The 5,718-nt window shown below is 44.9% G+C and overlaps 1 pseudogene; it reads right to left on the bottom strand.

Moving 5' to 3' along the window:
• Nucleotides 1-840: 840 nt before the first annotated feature.
• On the bottom strand, nt 841-1,198 carry LOC111158347 (annotated as a pseudogene).
• Nucleotides 1,199-5,718: the final 4,520 nt, after the last annotated feature.

Below are 5,718 nucleotides of genomic sequence, written 5' to 3'. Positions count from 1 at the left end.
CCTCTGCCCCTCTTCCTGTCCACTCACTCTCTCTAAAATAAACAAATAAAATCTTCTTTTTTTTTTTAAGTTGTGAGGATGAAGTAAAATGATGGCTGTGTCTGGCACTGGATAAGGCCTTCATAAATGTTAGCGTCATCAGCAAGTGTCAACAAAACCTTCTTACCTATCGTCTCCTATCTGGGAATACGAATTCGTGGGAATTGGTTCATCACACTCCTTTAGAAATAGAATTGCAGAATCTGGGTTGCAAAACGTCAAAGAACATCAAATCTGATGTTTCTACTCTTCAAAGGAGGAGACTGATGTTCAGTGATCTGTCCTAGAGCTCTACCTCTTTTGCAGTCAAACTGGGACCAGAACCCAAGGTCCGCAGTTCTAATTAAAAGCTTTTCCACCATGCCATGCTTTCCTCTGTAAGGATCTGAAACCTCTCAGCCTTGCTGAGCACCTGAGAAGCTGATGGCCAGTTTACAGAGCTCCCAGACCATGCTCCACCTTGGGTTAGGGTGACCAGTTGTCTGAGTTTTCCCAAAATGGAGGGTTTCCTGAATCATAGGACTTTAAGTTTGAAAACCTGGACAGTCCCAGGTAAATTCAACAGTTTTTCAGCTTACTTAAGGCAGACCCTCAGAAAGTATTATTTTTATTTCTTTTCTTTCTTCTCTTTTTTCTTTTCTTCTTTCCTTTTTTTGTGGGGGGGACCTCCAAAGTCCTTTATTGCTCTGGCAAAGCCAGGAGATGCCCTTGGAGTGGGGTTCCAGTCCCAGTTTGGAGTCTCCAGGTCTGTGGCACCCCTACCCCTGTTCCTGATTGGGGCAGGCGGCCTCCTCTGATAGATTACTCAGTTCGCTCCCTCGGGTGTTCCCAGCCCTCCTTGGAGGTTTTGCAGCCCTTAGAGGGAGCCACCAATGGAACCGACATCACTGAAATAATGCCTGAATTCCAGGTGTCACAGACGGGAGTTAAACTTTGGAGGGGCTGGGAGCTAAGGTATCATTGGACCAGTCTGCTCACACACATACTGGCTGAACTGGTAGTACACACCTGGAGGGACTACCTCCTCAGCCTTCTGAAGGACAACCTGGCTCTTGTCACTTGGTCCCAGCAACTCTTGATCATATACCAGGTAGATGGCACCCCTAGCCACACTGCCTATGATGAGGAACTTCATCACTGACCAAACTCAGGGCACCATGGTCACTCAGCACTGTGGGCAAGGACACTTGACTCGCCCAGGAGAATGTCTCCTGAGAACTGAGTTCTCCGTCTGAAGGTGACTGGCCTAGGAGAGGAAGACCTATGAGGAAGGGAGAAAGGAAGGGTCTGGCCCCTTGTCAACAATGGGAAGTCTGGTTTGCCAGAGAATTATATCTTCTTGGTGAAAAGGACGGTGTCTCAAAATGGATCCTTAGTGAGAAAAGAAAAATCAAAAAGTAAAGATGAACCACATCTTTTTTTTTTCCTTTTATCTAAAGGAAGATAGCCAAAGGTTAGCTAATAAAAGCCACAAACAGATACAGGCTAGCCCTGGTTCATTTTCCCTCATGCCCCCATCCTAGCTGAGGACTTGGGAGTGAGGCTGGAACTCCCTCTCAGACGTGCCCCTATTCCGGGGCAAAGAAATACGACCTGGGTCTACACCTCTAAGGGATGCATGGAATGGGGGACCCTAATGGAAAAAACATTTCAGACATGGAGAGGTAACACCCTGTGAGAGAGAGAAATGGAAGGACAGAAGAAAAACTACAGCCGCTAGCCAGCTACTTTCAGAATAATTGAAGGATTCTTATACTGTGTGTCACAGGCAACCCAGAAGGACAGTCAGGAACCACAAAGCCGTATTTGAGGGCCCAAGACTTTGCTATGCGTAAACATCTATCACTGTCCCTCCCAAACAGAATGGTAATTCCCGAAATCTAGTGCTTCATTAAACTAGTAAAATAAGTGCCTTTCTGCCCCAACTTCCTTAAAATTGCATATTGGCAATATGGCTTTGCTCAGTGAGTTAAACCTTGAAACATATGGGAGAAATTTTTTCCCTTTTTAGTAATAATAGTTTAGTGCACAAACTCCACCTGATGGTAAAAGGTAATAAACATGCCCACTGTTCATTTCTAATTCCTTTTTGGAAAGTTCCCACTTCTGCCAGACACTCTTTCAGATGATCTTGGGTAAATCACAGCCCCTCTCTGGACCTGACCCTTCTCCTGGACTTGCTGAGTTGAAAAGCTCATTTCTGTTCTTCCATTCTATGCTATGACAACATAGTAACAGAGATATATTGCTTATACTCCCAACACAGCTTTAAGGTTCTGAGCAATCTTAGACTGTACTTGGAACTGGTCATGAGAAACAGACCCAGAGCAAGGTGACTGGAACAGGTGCCTTAAGACTCTGAAAGTGGGAGTTTAGGAGTCCAGAGACAGAATTGCCCAAATTAACCAGACTAACCTACAAACACCAGACATGTATCAAGGGGGAGAGAGGTTACCATACACCTGGTCCTCAGCCAATAGCTTTACTGGTTTCTGTTGCTAATTCATGCATAAGTTATTCCTGCAGCTGGACCAAGATCATTGAACCTGAAAGCACAAGGTCCATATGCCCAATGATGAAACTTGGCAGCAAGTCTGGGATCTCCTTCCTCAACAGGGCTGTGCCATAGATACCTTCAGCATAATATCAACTAGCTATAAATACATCTGTTGTTCATTCCCACCCCCATCAATAGCATACTTTCCATATCTGTCACTAGTATTCTTCCTACTGCCTAATTAGGGCAATGTGTAGTAAACAAAATTTAATAGAGATGGAATCTTCCTGAAAGACACCTTTCATTTCTTCTTAAACACCCTGACATGGTTTTGGCTATGCCAGTTACCTCTTTCTGCTCCATGGTCAACAAGCTACCACAATCTGGGCACCCCAGCTATAACTGTAACTTCTATGCTATTATTCTCTAGACCTTTCTGGAACCACGTTCTTTTTTTTGGAGTTTCATCTCTCTCTCTCTCTCTCTCTCTCTCTCTCCTATTTTTTCAGGGCCTTTACTGCCAACACGCTAATGAATCTTAGTTAATTTAGGAGCTAGAAAGGGATTCTTGTACTTTTGCACTTTATGTCCTTCACTTTATTTTTTTTTAAAGATCTGTCCATCCTCTTAGAGAGAGAGAGAAAAAAACTATTCATGTGGGGGGAGGGGCAGAGAGAGAGGGAAAGGGAGAGAGGCAGACTCCACAAAGAGCTGGAACCTGACCCAGGGCCAATCCCACAACCCCGACATCATGACCTGAGCCAAAACCAAGAGTCAGACACCCAACCGACTGAGCCATCCAGGTCTGTCCTTCACCTTGGTAGGACAAAGCAGTTCTATAATAGTGGAAACAATGTCTCATCTAAAATGCTCTTCTAAAAGTAGCAGGACTGAGATTCCAGGTGGTCTGAATCTAGGTCCAGTTCTCCCACCATTGTGAATGGATGAGGCCGCACTCAGAGATACTTTTCTTAAAGATATGTTAGCATTTTTGATCTGATGTCCTCAGACTGTCTCTAATAATAACTTATTTTGAGGTATGCCATCAAGCAAGAAAAAACTCCTAAGTCTTCACGACATTCTCTGATGGAATTCTTGGCTCACCATAGGAGATCTATGATGTAAAATAGTGCCTGGCTCCCATTGCTTTTATCTGGAGGGTCAGTCACTGTACTATAGCAACACTGAATAATAATCATCTTTCATATCTGCTTGAGCATACTTCTCTAGATCATATCCCAGGAGTCTTAATAAGCCTAAGGACTTCTGAGGACATTTCCAGCAAATTGAGCAGAACATTTCCCAGACTGTCAAATGAAGTTGTAAGATACCAGGACAATTTGAATAAATAATTGTGGACAAATAATTTCTGGCTCCCTAAGCCATGACGGCAGAACAGGATCACAGTGCTCCCTCCCCAGCTCCTCGAGGCTTTCTCTTGGCCACCAGGGTCCCAGCAGCCAGATGCCAGGCTGATACTGTTGAGAATGCTGCCCTTTGTTTCAGTTGGAAAGTTTGGCAAATTTGCAAGTGCTGTGGTGTGAAAGAGAAAGCAGAGTCTGGCTTAAGAGGGTTTGGGGACGTTTATCAGTAAGAAAGACACTAGCTTACGTCTTGGAACAAGTTGTTTTGGTTTTCTTTCCCCCTCTGTATACAAAGTACTAATGAATTACTTCTAAGGAAGAGTATGAGACTGGGGTGAGTGACAGGGAAACCATTCTGTAACTGTTCCTTTTGTCCTTTTCCATCCCCACTTCAGACTTCCTTCACTTCTTGTTCATTAGAGATAGGAAAATTATTTCATATAAATCAAAAAGAACCATTCAAAAGATAGATACAAGTTTTTTGTAGAAAGTCTCCTTCAATGGTTATACAAAATATGAGAATGCTATGCAAATGGTCCAGAAGTCAGGGCAAGGGAAGAAACTGGTTGGTAGCAGGATTTGTTACCAACTAAAAATCTATGAGCCAAGAGGCCAAGAGATTAGCACAAAATGGGAGGTGGGGTGGAGAGTGTCAGTGGGTTGCTGTGGTCATGAGCAAAAAATAGAATCAAAAGGTCAAATGTAACAGGAAGGAGTGAGCAGCTCCCATGGGTCAGGACAGGTAAGGGTTAGGATTCCGGAGGTCAGGGCCATCGAGGGAGGAGCACTAGGAAGTAGAGAGCCCACCCCAAGTCAAAGGCTCTGTTACACTTTACTTACAAATCCTGCCTTGGTAGAACCCAACCTGGGAGTTAAGCCAGTGAGCCAATGGATATTTCCGATAAAGAAAGAATAGGAAACCAAGGGGAAAAAAAAAAAACAAAAAAAAACACACATTAAACTCCCGAGGCAGACCAGACATTTAACATACTCAATCTTCACAACTCCTTGAGAGATAATGTAGGTCATCTTTTCCAGTTGCCTCACACCTTTTATGCATTTTGCTATGTTTGGACAGTTCCCTGCCTTATGAGTTCTGCCTCCCTAAAGTCAAGTCGGAAAATTTGCTCTCCTGAAGACCTTGGCAGCTAGAACGCAGGCATAGAGCCTAAGATCTGCCATTAACATGTGCCCAGGCAACAGTCTAATAGGAAATGATGAACCAGAGGAAGGAGGTGATGCCTGGGACCCATCTGCTGCTAAGGGTGGCGGCCAAGGCATCCAGTTTTCTGGGGTTCCGGGTGGATTCCTGGCCCAGAAATATCAGTGCTGGCAGAGTTCCAGCAGAGCTGAGCTCCTGGCTGCTGACCTGTGCTCTGAGGGAAAGAAGGCTCAGCAGCTTCCTTATTGGGTCAGCCCTGCAGCGCTTTCAGGCCTTGACCCCAGAAGCTTAGCTTCAAGCCTGCTTCCCTCCCTCTCAACTGCCCTGTGAGCCACCCGATATCCGTCCTGCTTAATCAGCTGGAGTCAGCTGCTGGTGCTTATAATCGGGAGCCCTGAGTGTCTAGAGTTAAGGATTGCTGCCGTCCCTTCTTAGCGGAGACCAAAGAGGAAGGAGGAGGAGAACCTGAGATAAAAGAAGCTAAGAAACCTGCCCAAGGACATATAGCTTATACGTAGCAGAGGCAGAATTTGAACCCAAGACTGTCTGACCACAAAGCTGGTGTTGCTTGCAATTTATTGGAAAAAGATCAAGGGAAAAGTACGTAGGTGGGGTGCAGTAGGGAACGGTCCTGGGAATATCCTGCGACTCCAGCT

Source organism: Enhydra lutris, unplaced genomic scaffold (genome assembly GCF_002288905.1).
Source record: "Enhydra lutris kenyoni isolate GAN:26980312 unplaced genomic scaffold, ASM228890v2 scaffoldscaffold59, whole genome shotgun sequence".
NCBI classification, from domain to species: domain Eukaryota; kingdom Metazoa; phylum Chordata; class Mammalia; order Carnivora; family Mustelidae; genus Enhydra; species Enhydra lutris.
Note: the sequence above shows the minus strand (reverse complement) of the source record. Positions and strands in the feature narration are given on the sequence as shown.